At 42.1% G+C, this 20,623-nt stretch overlaps 1 protein-coding gene and 1 non-coding gene across 9 annotated transcripts in view; one reads left to right on the top strand and one right to left on the bottom strand.

Moving 5' to 3' along the window:
- The window catches only part of ABLIM1 (actin binding LIM protein 1), a 390,799-nt gene that overhangs the window by 158,442 nt on the left and 211,734 nt on the right, over positions 1-20,623 (top strand). The gene's annotated exons all lie outside the window — the stretch shown is intronic.
- On the bottom strand, positions 7,107-7,206 carry LOC115936149 (small nucleolar RNA U13). The gene has a single exon (XR_004071726.1). It is a non-coding gene; the product is annotated as a small nucleolar RNA U13 (small nucleolar RNA).

The following is a 20,623-nucleotide window of genomic DNA, read 5'->3' as shown; positions in this document are numbered from 1 at the left end:
CCACTTAGTGCCTTCCAGTTCAGTGGCACTTAGCTATGCTCTAACCAGGAGGAATGATAATTATATCTTGCAGCTGTATATGTGGTATAGAAGTTCTTAGACACCATGGTATAGAATGTGTACATTTTCCTCTCCTAGCAGAGCATTAATAATGGCCAGAGTGTGTTTTGTCTTTGATATCTGCCTTTTTAAGTATTGGCTACTCTTTTCACAGTGACTTATAGAGAATTACCAAATGTTATTTACAAGGCATTGAGCACCAAGTATGTACAGAGCCTCATGTAAAGGAAACAGGGTGACAAAGGCAAGGCTCCTGCACTCCAGCAGCTTAGCAGCTGGCAGGGGAAATAAGACAGTCTATAGATAACCTTATTGCAAGGCAGGATTACAAATACCATGGGAGAGCTGCTATCTGGGGACAAGATAGGAAGAAATTGATTCTAGCCAGAGTGATTCTGGAAGCCTGTATGGAGGAGGTAATGTTTGAGCTGCATTTTTAAGCACAGTTGGATTTTCAGAAAGTTCCAATGGGAAGGAGGTTGAGGAATTTCAGGAAAAGCAAAAGAAGCAGGGGAAGGATGAAGAGATGTGTTGAGGGCATAGAGAAGGTTTGGCCGCTGACAAAGACTGCAGCCTGGTGGATTGTGATGTGTGGGCAGCAACTTAGTGCTCTGATTCTACGGAGGAGATTCATGGGAGAGTCTTGTCTAACATATGGAGTTTGAGCTCAGGGGGTGCCTGTGACCCCACTCTGAGCTGATCTTCATCTGTGGCTGCTTCCTTGAAGTCATTCCAAGCCTGCCTCTCATTCCTCTTTGGGAACGTTGCCTATGCAGAGTATTGTCAGAGAGTAATTTGAGACACTTGATGCCTGTTAAACTAATTATGCTTCAGTCCTCAGAGTGCCGTGGTGCTCTCAATCCTGAATGCTCAGCAGATTTTATGTAGTATCTGAATTATTAATGGAGAAGATATGGAAGAGGGTGTTTGGCTGCTTGTTCCATTTTGAGCAGATCTTGGGCAAGTGGCATTACGGGAAGAGAAGCAGCTGCATGCAGAGGGATGGAGGAAGCAGGCCTTCCAGAGGAGACCTGCCCAGACCGGAGCATATGCCAGTATGCTCAGAAAATCACAGCCTGCTTTGGAGGGATGGGTAAGACCCTTTAAACATTGGGCTTTGCAGAGAAGATGCCCAGGGCTGACCATGCAGAAGGACTGAACTTTAGGACTTGCGGGGAGCAGGGAGCAGGGATAGCCGCTGCTGAGCAGGAGAACCTCAAATGGGCCGAGTCGTCACTGTCTGAAAGTCCAGTTGCACCCCTTTTTCACAGCCTTCCCACTGAATCTGTTCCGTTTAGCAGCAAAGATCATCCTGACTTGTGAGCAACTGCAGGTGTTTTTGGAAGGCATGCTGAGCTCTTTTTGTTCTTTCATTTTGATTAAAAAAACAACAACAAAAATGAAAAGTAACCCCATTATCACTGATAAGGCCACAGGCTAACTGCAGAACATTTCCTTAGCAAACTAAATTCCAGAAATATTGGCATCGTAAGGTGGCAATTTGCTCTCTGAGAAAATTTTATTCTTTAGTGAGAAGCAAGTAGGTCCTAGCAGATGATTTAAGCAGGGAGGGGATACTTGTCTGAAAAAAAAGACTTAAATCACTATATAGAATAAAGTCCATGTTCATTTGTGGAGAATCACTGTGACTGATGAAGAAAGAGCAGTAATTGAGGCATCTGTTCGCCGAGCACTGTGTAGCCCCAAAACGCCTGGCTTTGGGCTGGGGCCCATCACATCAGGTGTTTATTGAGCTCCTACAACATGCAAAGGCTGGGTGTCCTCAGTGCCCCTTGGTGAATTTTCCCACTGATGGTTCATTTTCATAGTCTATCATAGAAGAGCTTGAGTAGGTACAGTGGAACTGCTTCTAGAAAGATTAGGAATTTCCTATCTGATAAGATACACAGGCCAGCAAAATCTTGGGCAGAAGTTCAACATTTGTAATTATCATTAGCTTTGTAATGTGGTGCATTGTGATATCATATCATAGAACCATAGAAACGGTCACAAAACCCACTGCACTCCTTTGTGATTGCTGTGACTGTAGTTTTATGTGGGCTGTGGCAGAAGGCAGCAGTGAAAGACCTGAATCCACTGGTGCTTCTTTAGGGTCTTCCCCAACTGTGCTTTCCTGGGTGAAGAGGTTGCTGTCAGGCAGATACCACTGCAAGTCTATTTTTAAGACTGGAGGCTTGGCCTCTGCTAGGTATTTAACCGGAGCCATGTGGAGGAGGGTAAGTGAAAAGCTCTGAGCACTTGGGGAGTGGAACTTAGTTCACAGGTGTCTGCAGTCACTGCTGCCAGCATCTGAACTCTCATCCCTCTCCACTGCATGAGAATGGAGTCAGCCCCCTCACATTTATATGTAGTTCGGTTGTCTTTAAAAGCAAGCAACCATTTGTTTTTCTCATTAGCCGTCTTCATGATCCATATGTAGTTTGCTTTGCATCTTGACCTAAAAAAGTATCAAAATTCTTACGTATAATTCCGTTATTGAATAAGAATTTATTTTCTTTTCCTTTTCGCAGTCTCTTAGAAGACAGTTGCATCTTGAACTAAATATATGGATCTGTAAACTTGTAAAAAAAAATTTAGGAGTGTTCTGTGCATGCTCTGCAGCTACAATGGCTAAGCACTGAGGTAGAGTTAATGCAGTGGAAATAGTTTTTGTGGGCAATGCTTGATGAGTTTAGGGACCAAGAAAGCCGAACAGCTTTGTTATGGAAGAGTTACCTTTTTTCCAGGTCAGGAAGCTGCTGGGTTTGAAGGAAATAGTCTCTTTTCTGTCCAAAGTCTATGTTTGTGCGTTGTTACTGTGTTCCAGAGCCTGCCTTCAAAGTGGCTGTATCATGTTCCTCTATATAAACACATCTATATTTCACACAAAGACCACGTAAGCACATATAAGCAAGTAGCTGCTCAGGTTCTCAGTTTGCAAAGAGCAGAGCTCCAGGAAACCCAGCAAGAAAGAATTAACAGTGAAAGGCAGGGGTTCCCACACTATGATGTTTATTACAAAACACTCTAGAAGAACCTGGTAGGGCTGAGGTGGCCCTCGGGGATCTCCATCTTAAACAAATTGGCCCAGAAATCACATTTTGGGAAATATGGGGTTTTTTTTTTTTGATGGATGAATGCCACTTTTTTTTTCCAGTTGTATTTCTTTTCTTTTCTTTTTTAAAATTTCAATAGTTTTGGAGGGAACAGGTGATGTTTGATGACATGGGTAATTTCTGTAGCGGTGCTTTCTGAGATTTTGGTGCACCCATCACCCGAGCAGTGTACACTGCATCTAATGTGTAGTCTTTTATCCCTTACCCTCATTTTGAGAAACATTGATAGAACATCTTACATTGTATATCTGAAGGTTCCTCAAAATAGGCAAACAGGGAAAAGAACACATACAGATTGTTTGACCTGCTTTGTAAACTGTTTTTAGAGGAAGACTTTGGAGGTTGGTGTTGGGCTTAATTCCCAGAATTTTGGAGCAGAAATTTTGAGGTGTGACTTCGGTAGTGGTAGAAGTCCCATGTTCCCACTTTCCCCAAGTCCACCTCAGTCTGAGTGCCTCTAGACAGCGTCTGTTTCTTCCATTCCCACCGTGCTTCTCGTTGGCATAGAACAATTCTAGCAAATTGGAATTCTCAGGTTCTTGAATTGTGTTTCCAATAGATTAGGAACTTGTAACAAGAGAAGCAAGAATTTCCTTTCTCTGCTTCATCTGCCTGGGGCCTTTGTGGAAGGACCTGACTATTGGATAGGAAGAGTCAGCATGGGAGGCAGAAGGCCTGGCTCCACCCTAGGCTCTCTGCATTGTCCCGAGAAAGTCACATCTTCTCTGAGACTCACCTTCCTCATCTTAAAGGCTGGCGTAGATCAGTGCTTCCTGAGTGCTGGCACTAGTCTGGGAGAACGTTTAGAAATGTAAATGATGAGTTAATGGGTGCAGCACACCACCATGGCACATGCATGCATATGTAACAAACCTGCACATTGTGCACATGTATCCTAGAACTTAAAGTATAAAAAAAGAAAAGAAATGTAAGTTCCTGACCTTTACGTGCAAGAATCCCATATATATATATTTTGTATTTTTCAAAAGTTCTACAGATTTTTTGTTTTGAGACAGAGTCTTGCCCAGTCACCTAGGAGTACAGTGGCACAATCGTAGCTCACTGTAACCTCAAACTCCTGGGCTCAACCAATCCTCCTGCCTCAGCCTCCCAAGTAGCTGGGACTACAGATGCATGACACCACACTTGGCCAATGTTTTAATTTTTTTTTTTTTTTTCTGTAGAGACAGAGTCTTGCTATGTTGCCAGGGCTGGTCTCAAAGTGGCCTCAAGCAATCCTCCCACCTCAGCCTCCCAAAGTGCTAGGATTACAGACGTGAGCAACCGCACCTGCAGATGGTTCTTATGCACAGCAATATTTGGGAACTACTGGACTAGATTACCTTTGATGGCCTTGTCAGCTCTATAATTCTATTCTAGGGTTTTAATGAAAAGGAATTTATATTAGAACATAATAGCCCAATGACAGGAGAGGGAGTGTGAGTTTATTCATTTTGACTTGGGACTTTTGTATGGTTGTAGACGGTCACATATTGTACTGTATCTTACTGTGTGGATGTTAAAGAGTAAATGATAATTACTGGGGTTGTCCTTTTTATATCAATACACTAATTCCATGAAGGTCCTTCTAGCTTGTAACTTTGTGTAAAGCTGAAGCTACCTACATGTTAATTCTGTCTCCATCATATGATTCTGCCATCACAGAAAACCCATGAAACATTAAGACAGTAAACATTGGCTTAATGGAATGAGGCAGAAGGATTTTCCTGGTACTGAGGGGAGGGGTCCCCTTCTAGAAAATGGAAAGGAAATGATCGTTTACTATGGCTGAGAGCTGGATTTGTCACGAATTGAAGCTGAGGATCTTTATCGAGCCTTCCCCACCTCCACCTGTGAGATCTGAAATACTGGAAAACTTGGAATTATTACCCTGGGATTTTTCTGATAGACATTTTTAGATTATATAAAATATGTGTGTATATCCCTAGCCCTATTCTCAGTACTCTTACCAGATGATACTGAATATTCTAGGAGTATTTGCAGGAGAATTCTTTTAGATATTGCAGCTATATTCTTTCTCTTATTCTGGATATTAATCTGATTTTCAAGTATGCATTCATGTCTGAGACTGAAAGTCTCGAGTTCCTGGTAGTGGCTGTTTTTATACCTAGTCATCTGACTGAGAATATGGTGCCCTAAGCTCTTGAGGGTAATCACTTAAATACATCTCCCTTAATCTTCTTTGCTGGGCAGTGAGAAAAGGAGACAGTAAGGAGCCAGGGGAACAGAGAGAATTGTGGGGCAGCACCGCTCCTTGGGCCCCCGCTCCCCATTTCTCATTGCTTGGAAATCCATGCCAAGATGCCTGCCTTCCTTGGTCTAAAGTGTCTGGGGAAATTGTGCAGCTCTGAGAAAAGCAAAGTCACCTCATCTGAGAGAACCAGTGCCAGGGGCTCGAACAGAAAGAGACTGATTGTTGAGGACCGGAGGGTCTCTGGGACCTCCTTCGCCGCTCATAGGCGTGCCACTATCACTCATTTGCTGTATCTCTGTCCCAAGGACTACTGCCCACGTGGGCGTGTATGTAACAGCGTTGATCCTTTTGGTAAGTAAAATAACCCTCTCTGGACATGGTTTTGTGTTTTGTGATTGGTGTAATTAAGAGACTACTATCCAGATCATTCTTCTGTAATGTGTTCTTCAAAGGAAACACTATCTTTAATATATAATTAATGGGGGTGAGGGTGGGAGAGATGGAGAATGTAACATAAGTATAGCTACGGAGCTAAATCCCGAGGATATTTTTGTCCAGGATTTTATGATCTTCAGTAACAAATGTATCTCTTTCCAAACTTGGTATGAATAATTGTCAGTAATAGGAAGTATGATGGAAAAGAAAGATCTCTGTCTGTAGATGTTATTATTTCATATGACAAAGGATGAATGGAAAGGAAATATTCAAGGGGGGAGATGGAGGCTAGCAAAAGATAAGTAAAGATGAGGTCCAAATTGTGTCACTGTGTAGGGAGGGCTCGTCTTGTGAAATGTTCTAAAAAAATAAAATAAAATAAAAAGAAAGTGTTTTAATATTGAGAGAACTTGTTGAGGCTTCTTTTCAGTGAAGCTCATTAAAACGTGTCACTCATCCCTCTGCCTGGGAAAAAGGTGGAGAAGGCCCACTCTGAGGATAGAGTTATTGCACTTGGGAGTTTTCAGACTTTGAAGTTATCATGGTGCCTTTGTTAATGAAGATGATACCTACCCAACTGCTCACACCTTGTCAAAGTCAGAGCTAGAATTGGTACAGGAAGCAGAAGGCGATTAACCATGGTCCCTACGAATGTGTGAAGTTAAGTCAAATAAGCCAGGAAGCATAACGCATTCCTCATCATTCTTGGACAGCCAGAGTTGAATTGGATTCAGTTTAGCTGAAGTACTGGAGTTAAGATGTTCTGTTTTGTTGCAATCAGCTTTCAACAGCTTTATTGAGTTATAATTCATATGCTGTAAAATTCATCCATTTAAAGTCTATAGTTCAGTGAGTTTTAGTATGCAACTGATATGTTACATATATATTTTCATTGCCTCAAAAAGAAACCCTGTACCTTTTAGCTATCGCCTCCCCACCCCAACCTCTTCATCCCCATCTCTCAGCCTTAAGAAATCAAAATCTACTTTCTGCCTCTTAGATTTCCCTATTCTGGATATTTCATGTGAATGGAATTTATAATCTGTGGTCTTTCGTTTATGGCTTCTTTCACTTAGCATGTTTTCAGGGTTCACCCATGTTGTAGCACGTGTCAGTACTTGATTCCTTGTTGTGGCCAAATACTATTTCACCGTATAGATATTCCACAATTTGTTTCTGCTTACACCAGCTGATGGACATTTGGGATGTTTCCAACTTTTGGATTTTATGAATAATGCCTCTATGCATATCCATATACAAGGTTTTTTTTTTCTTTTTCGTGTCAGATGGGTAATGTGCCAATGTCATAACAAGGTTCAAGAGTGGCTGACCTCACACACGCGTGTGTGAACACATCAAAAGGATCATCATATACAGGTTTTTATGTGGACATATGATATGTTCAGGGCTCTTGGGTATATACCTAGGAGTGGAATTTCTGGGTCATATAATAACTCTATGTCTAACCTTCTGAAGGACTTCTAGATTATTTCACAAAGCAGTTACTCCATTTTACATTCCCACCAGCAGCATATTAAGGTCCCAGTTTCTCCACATCCTTGTTAACACTTGCTATTATCTGCCTTTTTTTTTTTTTTTTTTTTTTTTTTGAGATGGAGTTTTGCTTTGTTGCCCAGGCTGGAGTGCAATGGCGTGATCTCGGCTCACTGCAACCTCTGTCTCCTGAGTTCAAATGATTCTCCTGCCTCAGCCTCCCAAGTAGTTTGGATTACAGGCATGTGCCACCACACCTGGCTAATTTTGTATTTTTAGTAGAGATGGGGTTTCACCATGTTGGCCAGGCTCGTCTGGAACTCCTGACCTCAGGTGACCTGCCTGCCTCCACCTCCCAAAGTGCTGGGATTATAGGCATGAGCCACCGTGCCCGGCCTTATCTGACTTTTTTATTCTAGCCATCCTAGTGGGTGTGAAGTGGTATCTCACTGTGCCTATACAGAGCTTTGGCTGTGACAGAGAGGGCTGACAAGCAGATCAGTGCTCAGGCAAGACAGGATACTGACTTCAACAGCTGCTGATGGTGACAGCTCCTTGTCTCTTACTCTTAACAGTCTTCTCTTCATGATTCCAGGCACATTCCTTTTTAGGGGAGCAGGGAGCAGGGATGAAGAAGCCATGCCTTCTGCCCAGTCCCCTTACAAGCTCTGCTAAGACGACTTTGTTCAGAACCAGCTGAGTATGCCTATTGTAGCAAATGACACCTCCCTCAAAAATCAGATCCACATACTAGTGTATACCTAGAATCCCTTTATTGATGAAAAAATGTTTTATTCGACAAATAGGAATAAAAATGAAACATGTAGATTTCTCCTGGAGCTAACACTTTATTCTGAATGACTTCGATGCTTCTATGGAATGTTTCTACTCAAACAGACTCAAATCAGATATTTTTGGAATGAGCCACTGTTGCTCTTGAAAGAGATAAGATCTGTTGGGAGGAGAAGGCAGGAAGGCAAGGAGAAGGCAGGAAGGCAAGGGGAAGCCAGGTAAGCTGTAGTTTAATGAAAGCATGCTGGATAATGACTTATCAGCAGATTCCCTCACGCGGGAACAAGAGAATTAACAGTGTCCGAGAGAGTTCTGGATACAGGAAAGGTAATCATCATTGGGATATCCATATCTTAGTGGAGGCAGATAAGGAAATCTGGGAGATTAGTTAAGTGTGGCTTTGAGGTTGGACATTCCAGAATTTGACTCCCAGCTCTTCTACTCACTAAATGTGTTACTTTGGGAAGTTAGTGATTCCAAGTGCGTTTCTCTGTCCCTAAGGTAGGCAGGGAATGCATACCTTATATGATTGCTTTAAGCAGGCCTATCCCTAGAGTAGATGGGGCCCTGGGCAGATTTTTTTTGTAGGGCTCCTGTCTATATAAACAATTTGAGTCACCCAAAGCAGTGTGTCAACAGCTCAATCTGTTTCAATCTTGGGAAAGAAATGCCACACCAGCCTGAGGAGGTGATTGCTTGCTAGCTTGTCCCCTAGAATGGAGCCAGCTCCAGGGCCCCAAGAAACCCATTGGCATGACTCCTGGGGATCCTTGGGGCATCTGGCCAACCCCTTGCACAGTATGGGAGAGATGCAGAGGATCACTAGAGAGATCTGTGAAGAGGAGGCTTAGATTCCCCGTCCAGACAGCACTGCTGGCCCCAGCGATCCCAGGTACCAGAGCACACTTAGACATTTTTGAGGAAGGAATGGGGTTAGGGCGGGGGCCCTGCTTGCCTGTGTCTAAGGGCAGTATTGTTTATGAGAACTAAGTGAGAACCTGGCTGGGCATGGTGGTGTGGGCCTATAGTACCAGCTACTTGAGAGGCTGAGGCAGGAGGATCACTTGGGCCTAGGAGTTCAAGACCAGCCTGGGCAAACTTGCAAGACCCTATCTCAATTTTAAAAATTGTAAAAAAAGATAAATTTAAAGAATGAGAACGTGCATATCAAAGTGTTTGGTATAGTGGCACACAAAAGCATCCACTAAATATTAATTTCAGTAATAATAATAGAGTTGCAATATAGTCAGCATTAGTCATTTTTGACAGTCTCTACGGAGGCTGAATTAAAAAAATAAAATGAGAAAAAATTGTTTATTATTGTTAAAAATAATTTCTATTGTTTGCCTTCCATGCTGTGAAACAATAGAGGCCCAGAACTATAGATGCTGCACAGGACGTGGGATTCCCAGAAAGCCACTGTGTGCTCAGAGCATCCTGTTTAGGACAGGTGCTTGGAGGAAGTGCGCCCTCCTGCAGCCATGCATGTTCCTGTGCTACGAAGCCCTGGAGTGTTCAGGAGCAGCTCCTGGCAGGGTGCTTGGGAATATTTGGCAAAGGCCTCCTCCAGCTGCCAGAAAGATCTCACGATGCTGCAGCTTCCTGTTGTTGTCTGGTGCTCAATCCCTGCTTTGAGTTGTGCTGGACTCCATGATTTTCCAAGTGTCCCCATGCGTATGTGTCCTTTGTAAAGCTCAAAACAACCCTTGGATGTTGCAAGGGAAGAAATTGTTTTCCCCCACTTAACAACAGCAATGAGTTAGCAAGAAGATGGGAAAAGTGGGCAAAACAAATATATCAGTGAACATACAAAATAGCTTCCGCAAAAATATATCAGTGGACATATATCAGTGAAATAGATCTGTGAATATACAAAATAGCTTCTGCAAAAATATATCAGTGAGCATATATCAATGAAATAGATCAGTAAACATACAAAACAGCCTCTGCAGCTTCTGACTGTAGATGTAGTACTGTTCTTGAAGAACGGCTGTCATTCATTGAGGGCCTACTATATCTCAAACATTGTGATAAGTGTCTTTTTTTGTTTGGTTTTGTTTTTGAGAGAGGGCCTCCCTCTGTCTCTGAGGCTGGAGTGCAGTGGTGAGAACAGGGCTCACTTCAGCCTTCACCTCTTGAGCTCAAGTGATCTTTTTGCCTCAGCCTCCCATGTAGCTGGAACCACAGGCACATGCTACCATGCCTGGCTAATTCTTTGATTTTTTTTTAGAGACAGGGTCTCACTTTGTTGCCCAGGCTGGTTTAAAACTCCTGACCTCCAACAGTCCTCCTGCTTTGGCTTCCCAAAGTGTTGAGATTACAGGTGCAAGCCACCATACCTTGCCTGTGCCAAGTGTTTCATGATTTTTCCGTGTTTGATATTCTCAATAACTCAACAAAGCAGGAATTACTTTTATCTCATTTTACAGAGAAGGAAACTGGGGCATATGCAGTTAAGAGACCTGCCAAAGGTCACATAAGTACTAGATTTGGGCTTAGGCCTGCCTGACACCCAGGTTCGTGGTCTCAACCATGATGTCACTCTGCCTCAGCCTGAGGAGCATAAGAGTGGGTCATTCATGAGGTATGCTGAACACTGGCACACCTAAAGTTTGTAAATAATATTGCTAATTACGTACTTCAGCAGCTCAAATTTGAAGACTCCCATAAAGTAAATTGCTGTTGCCAGGAAAATTAGCAAAGATTTCCTTCCTCTAGCTCATAAATACAAGCGGTCTGTATGGAATGTTCCCTTACTCTCCTGTAGGAAATTAGAGTGAAGTTTTTGAACCTGTGTTTCTTTCTGTCCTTTGGAGCTTTTGGGTCTCATACAAATGAAAGAACATATTTAGGGCAATTACCTTCTTGACAAACAAACAAGAGACTGGCACTATTATCAAAAGCCCCAAGGATATCTGGAGAGGATTCAGTGATTATGTTGTCAGCTGAGTCCAAATCCCAAAGCAGAATGTTCTGGACTGGAGAGCAGGGACCAAAGTAGACTTGGCAATCCCCTCCCTGGAAAAGCAGTTCATCTCCCAGAAGAGAGAAAGGTGGTTCATGTCTGATTCAGGCACCTGCTGAGACCTTTCTGTTACGTGCAGCACACCAGGGGTTGTCTTCACTCGGAATGGTTTCCCAAGACCCAGATACTCAGAGTATCACGTAAGTGAGAGAACCTCTTGGGTACATTATTGTTTCTTAAAGCAATACCAACCTATTTTCAAACTAAGCAGAACATATAACACTATAATATTTTTCTTTTAGTGTGCCCTTCTTACCCCATTCACTAATCCGCAACCCCAGACCTGTATGTCGGAGGGCTAGGGGAAGCGTCTTGGGTGTAGTAGGCCATAGGCCACAAATGGCTTTGTTGTAAAAAAGACAGCATATTCTTCCAGATGCTGTGGAGCTTTTCTATAGCATCTTCCTGGTGACATTGAGAGTCTGTGTCAGGGAAACGGTTTTAATTCTCTGCAAACCCTGAAACTTAGCTGTGAAGGCCCTCTATTACATTTGAGAGAAGGGTTTGAGCTAGCCATGAAACATACATCCTGGGAAAGTTGGTAAGAAGGACCAGCATGTGGTTCCTGCCCTCAGACCTGCTCTCCTGACTGATGGCTTTGACTAGACTACTTTGAGAGGCAAAGTAGTGACCGGCGTCTGCTGCTGGCAAGGAGACACACTGTGTTGTGGCCTCCTGTTCCTCCAGCATGCTGGGTCCCCAGGGCCTCATCCAGTTTGTTGATGGGATATGGTTCCCCCCAAACAGCAGTCTTACTTTAACTTTTGTTCTCCTGAGGATGGAGATGATAGGTGGTGGCCAGTTACTTCTACATCTTGCAAGGGCATGAATGGAGAGGGATTTGAGGTTTCAGCTATTTGGGAAAGCATTAGATAGTTTGCATTTTTTTTTTATTTATAGTTACCAATACCCCCTGTTCAATTCCCTAGGCTTCTCATTCCATTAGTTTAATCATATTTCCCAGAATCATACGTTTCAAGCTCTTGACGGTTAAGCCTTTCTAACACGTCCCACTCTTAACCCCCAAACACCCGCATCAGTCTTCTTTGTCACAGATGTTTGAAGGACGCTTTCACATTGGGCCTCTCTTTGTATGTGCAATTCTGCTGCCTGGCACAGTCTCCCCAGTTTCTCTGAGGCCCAGCAGGCTGCAGGTTAAACTTTTCCTCCTCTGGGCAGGCCTGATCTTACCTCTTGCCTCGTCCTCCTCTGTGTTTTCATAGCATCCTCTGCACATCTTTGTTCAAGTTGCCTGTTTATAAGCTTCTCCCTTTTCATACACTGTGGTCCTCTCTGAGGGCAAGGAGAGAGCTGTGCTCTTATTTTTATTCCATTATAGTACCTGGCATGGAAAAAAAGCTGTGAGTGATGAGTAAATGAATGAGTGAATGTTCGCAGAAATCAAATCACTATGTTCGAAGAATACAATTCAGCATTAAATTGTCCCCCTGCCTTCAAGTAGCTGAGGCCAGGAGAAGCTGCAAAGCAAACTGGTTGCAAATTCAGGGTTATGGGGTCAGACCTCGCTGCCAAGTTCAAAGTCCAGCTCTGCTCTTTGCAGTTCTGTGACCTGGGCAAGTTACTTAATATATCCGAGCCTTAGTTTTCTCATATATAAAATGTGGATAATACTACCCACATTGCAGCAGTATTATGAGCCCTAAGAGAAAATACTTATTTTAGAAATGCTGGCATTTAGTTGGAGCTCGATAAATACTTCCCCTTCTTCTTCTCACCCAAATGTGTGAGAAGTTGAATAATTGTCTAGATAACAAATACAATTAGTTTTCAAAGGAAAGAAATATCACTGAAGGGAAAGAGAAAGTAGGATTTGCGATTTGAGCTGTAAAATAGATATGATTTACCCAAAATACGAGTAAAAGGAAAATAGCCCAATGATCTGAGAGTGGAAAGAAAAAGGTAGAAGTAAGACACTTTTCACCTAGTTCCACTGGCTGAATCTACTTGGTCCAGCTTTTTTTTTGTTTTATTGATGGTTGCTTTTTGTTTTGTTTCTTTATTTTATTTTTAGTCCTAGGAATGTGGGCAAGTAACTATTTTCACATGAAATGTTCCCATGTAAATTACTTCCTTGAGTGAGTAAATATGCTGCAGTGCCCCATTCGTTTTAATTAAATGTACTTAAAAACTAATCTTATTTAAAGTCAGAGGGTAAAGCAGTCTGTTTAAGTTTATTGTTTGGCATTGTTTTAATCCAGGCTTTAAACAAATTTGAATCTTACTAAGAGTGGCTTACTTTCAAAGAAATCCCTGATTTCCCATCCTTTGATCCTAATGATTCTGGGGCATGACCCAGTGCTGATTATTATGGATGGACTCCTGTTAACTTGGCAAATTAGCCATGGACCTGTGACAGCCATGGGTACAAGACAAAGCTGCTAACAGAAAGGGAATATGGATTGTGTGGAGGCTGGGCACAGTGGCTCACGCCTGTAATCCCAGCACTTTGGGAGGCTGAGATGGGTGAATCACGAGGTCAGGAGGTCGAGACCAGCCTGGCCAACATAGTGAAACCCCGTCTCTACTAAAAAATACAAAAATTAGCCTGGCATGGTGGTGGGCACCTGTAGTCCCAGCTACTCAGGAGGCTGAGGCTGAAGAATTGCTTGAACCTGGGAGGCAGAGGTTGCAGTGAGCCGAGATAGCACTACTGCACTCCAGCCTGGACAACAAAGTGAGACTTTGTCTCAAAAAAAAAAAAAAAAAAAAAACAAAAAAAGAAAAAAAGAGGGGGGATATGAATTGTGTGTTACTCCTTGGGGTGGACAGGTGGCCAGCACAGGCTTGATTTGTCTATGGACTATAAGACGAAGGCTACCAGTAGGAAGGTAATATAAGGTGAATATGTGGTCAGCAGATGGGTGATTCTGTCCCTGGGGTGGAAGATGAAGGCTGCCAACAGGAAGGAAGCATAGTCTGTGTGCTGTTTGTTAGGGTGTGTAGAGGTAGCCAGCAGGAAGATTCCTTTCTCAATCTCAGAAAGCAGCACACCAAGAATACACTAGAGAAACCCTTTGCAGAATCAGGATTTAAGTATGTCAGGATTTTAGATAGACTATGATATGATATGCACGAGGATTCTAGATATTTCTCAAAGGTAGAAATAAACCTTTGATATCAACACCTTTATTTATTTATTTATTTATTTATTTTGACAGAGTCTTGCTCTGTCACCCAGGCTGGAGCACACTGGTGTGATCTTGGCTCACTGCAGCCTCTGCCTCCTGGGTTCCAGCGATTCTCTGTGCCTCAGCCTTCTGGGTGGCTAGGATTACAGGCATGCACCACCATGCCTGGCTAATATTTTTGTATTTTTAGTAGAGATGGGGTTTCACCATGTTGGCCAAAGCTGGTCTTGAACTCCTGACCTCAAATGACCTGCCCGCCTCAGCCTCCCAAAGCACTGGGGTTATAGGTGTGAGCCACCGTGCCCAGCCAACACCTTATTTTTGTAGGAAGTAAGAGACTGAGGTCCAGAGAAGTAAATGACTTTCCTAAGGTCTATGGTATAATTACAGGGTAGTGTTACATTAAGACCCTAGCTCTCCTCTCTCCCTGTTTGATATTACATGAGAAGACCAAAAGATTATTAATTTTTTTTTTTAAGTTTAGTTGGAGATTCAGCTCAGGTGAAACTTTCCTGTGGAGTCTCTCCAGACCTCTCCTCTTTTGGGCTCTGCTGTGTACCACACAAATGCCCATCCAAGCACCTCTATGCTTGGCTATTTATATCTGTTTGTTTGCATGTCTCCCTACCAGGTAGTAAGTGCCTTAGTGGCAGGACAGTTGTTTCCGTGGTTTCTTCAGACGATAACACAGTGCTTGGTAAGTAAAGGTACTTCATACATTTTAAAATGGAGATGTAATGTAGTACACCATAACATTCACCACTTGAACATGTACGAGCCTGTGCATTTTAGTAGAACCACAAAGTTGTGCAACCATCCCGCTATCTAATTCCAGAGCATTTTTATCAGCCCAGAAAGAAACCTTGTGCCCGTTAGAAAACATCCCTGATGACTCACATTCCTCAGCTGCTGGCAACGACTTGTCTCCTTTAGGTGTTTGTGGGTTTTCCTATTCCAGACATTTCATCTGATTGGAATCATGTAACCTGTGATTTTTGTGTCTAGCTTCTTTTACTTAGTATAATGTTTTTAAGGCTCATCGAGGCGGTAGCATTTATCAATACTGTATTCCTTCTTATGGCTGAATAGTATCCCATTGTAGGGATATATCACATTTTCTTTATCTTTTCGTCAGCCGATGGTCATTTGTGTTGTTCCTGCTTTCTGGCTATCATGAATAATGCTGCTATGAACACTTGTTACATGTTTTTGTGTGAACATGTTTTCAGTCCCCTTGGGTATATACCGAGGAGTGGAAATCCTGGGTCATACGATAATTCTCTGTTTAACTTTTTGAGAAACTGTCAAACTGTTTTCTACAGTGGCTATACCATTTTACATTCCCACCACTTAATACAATTTCAAATTAAATTAAAGCTATTTTAAGCTTTAATTTAATAACCAAAGTGAAATAACCAGTTTTCCCATATGTACACAAATCCTATATGTACATTCATGTCTATTTACATCCTATATCTTAATCTTCAAAACTGCTTTCATCTTTACAACATAAAGGTCTGCAAACATTATATAAAGAAAGGTAGGGCCTTTACTTTGAGAAATCATTTAGCTGGCTTTTAAATTCACTTTCTGTAAGTGACTTACTGTGGCCCCCCAAGTTTTGTTTGTTTGCTGTTTAGAAGTCTTTCCTCATCCAAGTTCTGTGGCCATAGATAACAACCAAAATTAATCAGAGGACATCAGAGACATTATGACTCACAGAGCCCAGAAAAATCTAGCTCACAAAGGTTTGTCTGCAGCCCAAGTGGAGAGGGAGAATTCTCATGACATAGAGTAGGATCTTCTGGGATAAAGATGAGCTGGGGAAGAAAAGTCAAATAGCTAGGGCCACAGCTAGCGCTCAGCCAGCTCCCTTTCTGTCCATCATGACCTGGATCATTTTGTAAGGTCATTTTTGACATCACTAGAATATTCTGGGGTGTTTAATATTTGCTGTCCTTGTGGGACAATTCCCAGTTCTGTTTCATATTGGTCTTTTCCCTGAAGTGCTATCATGTGATTCTAGTGTGTAGCTGGATATGTTCTGTTATCCTTTCCTTGGGCTCTTTTCCCTAAAGGGCACAGAGTCTATCTTCACTTGGTAGCCAGTGGCATTATAGGGGCAGTGGCTACTTAATAACTGCCTAGGCTGGGCACGGTGGCTCACGCCTGTAATCTCAGTACTTTGGGAGGCCAAGGTGGGTGGATCACCTGAGGTCAGGAGTTCAAGACCAGTCTGGCCCAACATGGTGAAACCCTGTCCCTGCTAAAAATACAAAAAAATGAGCTGGGCATGGTGGTACACACCTGTAATCCCAACTACTTGGGAGGCTGAGGCACAATAATTGCTTGAACCCAGAAGGCAGGGGTTGCAGTGAGCCAAGATCGTGCCACTGCACTCCAGCCTGGGTGACAGAGTGAGACCCTGTCTCAAAAATAAATAAATAAATATTAATTAATTTATTAATTAATTTAAAAAACTGTCTAATCTTTGAGGTCACCAATTGGTCCAGTGCTATCCATGATGGGAATACTAAGTGAAGTTAATTGTTTAGTAATACTTCAACTGAACTTGATTTCACATAGATCGTGGTTCAATTGGTCTATTTTAAGAGTTTAAAGAAGATGCAAACAGGATCCAACACATTTCCTGGTTAACTTCTATATCTACATACCAAGAGTGATCCAGTTCATTTTTCTATATGTGGCAGCAGCTGCTGAAAAGATGTTGAGCCCAGCCAACCTCCTGTAACTCTTCCTGTAATTGTGAGGACCACATTAGACTTGAAGCTCACCTTATCTCTCTTGCTGAGCGGCGAGCATTCCTTCCTTTGAATCTTCATACCGTTTGGTCGGTATCTCTGATTCCAATCCCTTTCTGCCTTGTTTTAGAGTTATTTCGGTCCTTGTGCTGTTTGGTCTACTTAGATGTAAGGTTGTTGAGGGCTTAGTTTAGGTATCTTTGATCTCTATACCACTTGTGGCTCCTTGAAGGTGATACTTCGCATATTGCAGATGCTCAGTAAATATTGTTAGCCTCATTAATGGGTCAACATTCATTTGTTTCTCTTCATTTTTTCCTTTGATTTTTGCCCACCTAGTTCTCAATTGTGGATGCTATGGCTGAATGCTCATCTTGTGGCTTAGTTGCTTTTTTTCCTGTGTGCAAATTTAATGGCCAATGAAGCATATTGGTAAATGCTCAGTGCTCTTAGTATATGTTATTCAGGAAGAGGAAATATTGTGTAATCCAGATCCAAAACCAAGAAGAATTTAAGTTCTAAATATTTTCCTTCCTGTCCACCCTCTAATCTCCTCCAAATCCCAACAAATCCAATACGTATGCGGAGTGTTTTCATCTTGCTAGAGATAGTGAGAGAAAGGAAAGGAAGAGACCTACCTTCTGTATCTCTTTCGAATGTACAGCCAACTTGGCATATGGCATGTAGTACTAGCACAATCTTTGGTTGAATTGTAGCAATATGCAGCTGTTTAAAATGGTAAAAAGAGAGCCCATGTAATATATGTGTAAATGTTATAAAATGACTCATTTTTATAGAGCTTGGTAAATGTCATAAGTCACATCCTTCTGCCTAAAACATAAACACAGGCCAAAAAGACATTTTGGGGGCATATTTATTTATGAGGCAGTTGGTAGTTCTGACCTCTGCTACCAGAGTTAATCTAAGTTGTCTCCTTTACATATTTTAAAGGAAGAAGTACTTTGGCGTAGTCTGTGTGCATACAAGTTCCATTGTGTTTGTATAATAAGATGATCCAATTAATGATTGATTTTCTTGAGAAAAAATATATTCTGTCGGATGAACATGCTTGGTCTTTTCAGGACATTGTTCTATTTAGAATCTGTCTCTGTTATCTTTAGATGAAAGTGATCAGTGACTCAAGACAAAATTTTTTTTAGCATAAAAATATGGATCTCAGATTCTCTTTTGTTTAGAACTCCCTGCCAAAAAAAAAAAAAGAGACTCTGCGAGGAAAACTTAAAAGCAAGTAATTTATTTGGAAGGTGATCCTAGGAATCACTGGTAGAGGAGTGAGGCTAATAAAAGGTGCAATATCAAGCCAGTTACCAGTGTGGGCAGCAATTCTCAATCCATTGGGAAGTCTAAGAGGTAGTGTGGGATGTGCTGCAGAGATATCCCAGCCAAGGGGTGAGGAAGCTGGGGTATTTATCTACCACCTCCCCATCACCATTGTTTGATAGCTGCTTTCAGGTACATTAACTCACACATTTTGATGCTTCTAGTAATCACATCTGACTTGTAGAGGCGAGTGCCACGGAGGTATGGGTAGGGCACTGACAGATTCCGTTGCAAATGATCCCAACTGAGGTATTATTTTGGTAAAAATTCCCTCTCCATTCTAATGGAGGATCTTTTGTTTCTGAAGAACAGAAATCCACTTATACTTTTCAATAACCCAATCAAAATAGGTAGAGAGATGGGGGATAGGAACCCAGGAAATGCTGGACAGCCAGGCCTCAGGAAGTACAGAATTCCAGGCTGCTCCAGGACCAGCAGTTTAGTTTGAGGGGAGGCCCTATTCTCTTACCGCCCGTCTGGCTTCCTCTGACACTCTGTCCCTTGGGACTTTGGTCTGCGCATGGTTCTGTGATGCCTGCACCTGGCCTGGCCTAACTTTATCTTTTAAGGTGAATATCCATCACTGACTGGGACTTTTATATGTTTCTCTCTCTATATATAGAGTAAATTAGGAGTAAAAATCTAATTGGCCCAGTTCATCTTTTTCAAAACTGGATAAAAAGCTGTTGGCCAGCTGATGTATGGGCCTCTCTCTGATCCAGTGTCTGCTAACAACCTAGTCATCCATAGGCAAGGGGAGGAGTCATACGGCTCAGTGCCTACTCACAAGATGGGTAGAGCAGGGACAGACGAGCAATGAATGCGACAAGGTCCGTCAAGAAAGATCATTACACCTAGGCAATGGTTCCATATTGAATGAAAATCTTGTCCTGAGAATTCCATGGCATTTTCATGAATATACAGGTCAAATAACTGGAAATATGAAATAAAACCCCATGTGATTATCCTTAGAACCAATGTGTGTGTGTGTGTATATATATATATGTATATATACGTATATATGTATATATACAATTTTATATATATACATATATACGTATATATACATATATACATATATATACATACATATATACATATATATACAATATATACATATATATATATATATATATATTTTTTTTTTTTTTTTTGAGATGGAGTCTCACTCTGTCGCCCAGGCTGGAGTGCTGTGGTGTGATCTCGGCTCACTGCAAGCTCCGCCTCCCCAGTTCATGCCATTCTCCTGCCTCAGCCTCCCGAGTAGCTGGGACTACAGGTGCCCGCCACCACGCCCAGCTAATTTTTTGTATTTTTAGTAGAGACGGGGTTTCACCGTGTTAGCCAGGGTGGTCTCTATCTCCTGACATTGTGATCTGCCTGCCTCGGCCTCCCAAAGTGCTGGGATTACAGATGTGAGCCACTGTGCCTGGCCAGAACCACGGTATTTTTAAAAAATTATTTATTCATCAGTCTGTCCGAAAGAAACATGCTGTAGAAATCTTAAATGTTAATGAATTAGAAACAATTTTGGTTCTTGCACTAAGAATCTGGATATAGGCTAGGGTCAGTGACTCGCACCTGTAATCCCAGCACTTTGGGAGGCTGAAGCAGGAGGATTGCTTGAGCCCAGAAGTTTAAACCTAGCCTGGGCAATGTAGTGAGACTCCCTCTCTGAAAAAATTTAAAAATTAGCTGGATATAATGATGCATGTCTGTGGTCCCAGCTACTCAGGAGGCTGGGGTGGGAGGATCACTTGAGCCCAGGATTTGAGGTTGCAGTGAGCCATGATCTTGCCACTGGACTCCAGCCTGTGTGACAGAGTGAGACACTATCTCAAAAAAAAAAAAAAAAAAAAAAAAGAATCTGGATATAATCAGTAAAAAGTTAAAGCTATGTCATCTCCCTTTTCTTAAAAAATCCTGAAGATATATTTGCCTTATGATACCCTTTGCCTTACCAAGTCCAAGAAACAGGAACTGGGGTATAAACACAGTGATGAGATTTTATATAATCTCTAAGCAAAGATGAAGTGATTGTGTGATGTGATCTGAGGTTGCTTCTGTGAGATGCTTAGGTGAAGAATCTTGTACAGTCTGGTGCCAGTCATTACCTCCCTACTGTGTACACGAGAACAACAGCACTCTCATAGTTGTCTCCTACTCACCTCTGATTTTTGTTAGTTGTAATGATGTTTTCACATTTTCCTTTGCTCAAAACATTTCCATATTCC

The sequence above is a fragment of the Gorilla gorilla genome, chromosome 8, assembly GCF_029281585.2.
Source record: "Gorilla gorilla gorilla isolate KB3781 chromosome 8, NHGRI_mGorGor1-v2.1_pri, whole genome shotgun sequence".
NCBI classification, from domain to species: Eukaryota; Metazoa; Chordata; class Mammalia; order Primates; family Hominidae; genus Gorilla; species Gorilla gorilla.
The sequence above is the reverse complement of the archived record's forward strand: the minus strand, read 5'-3'. Positions and strand labels throughout refer to the sequence as shown.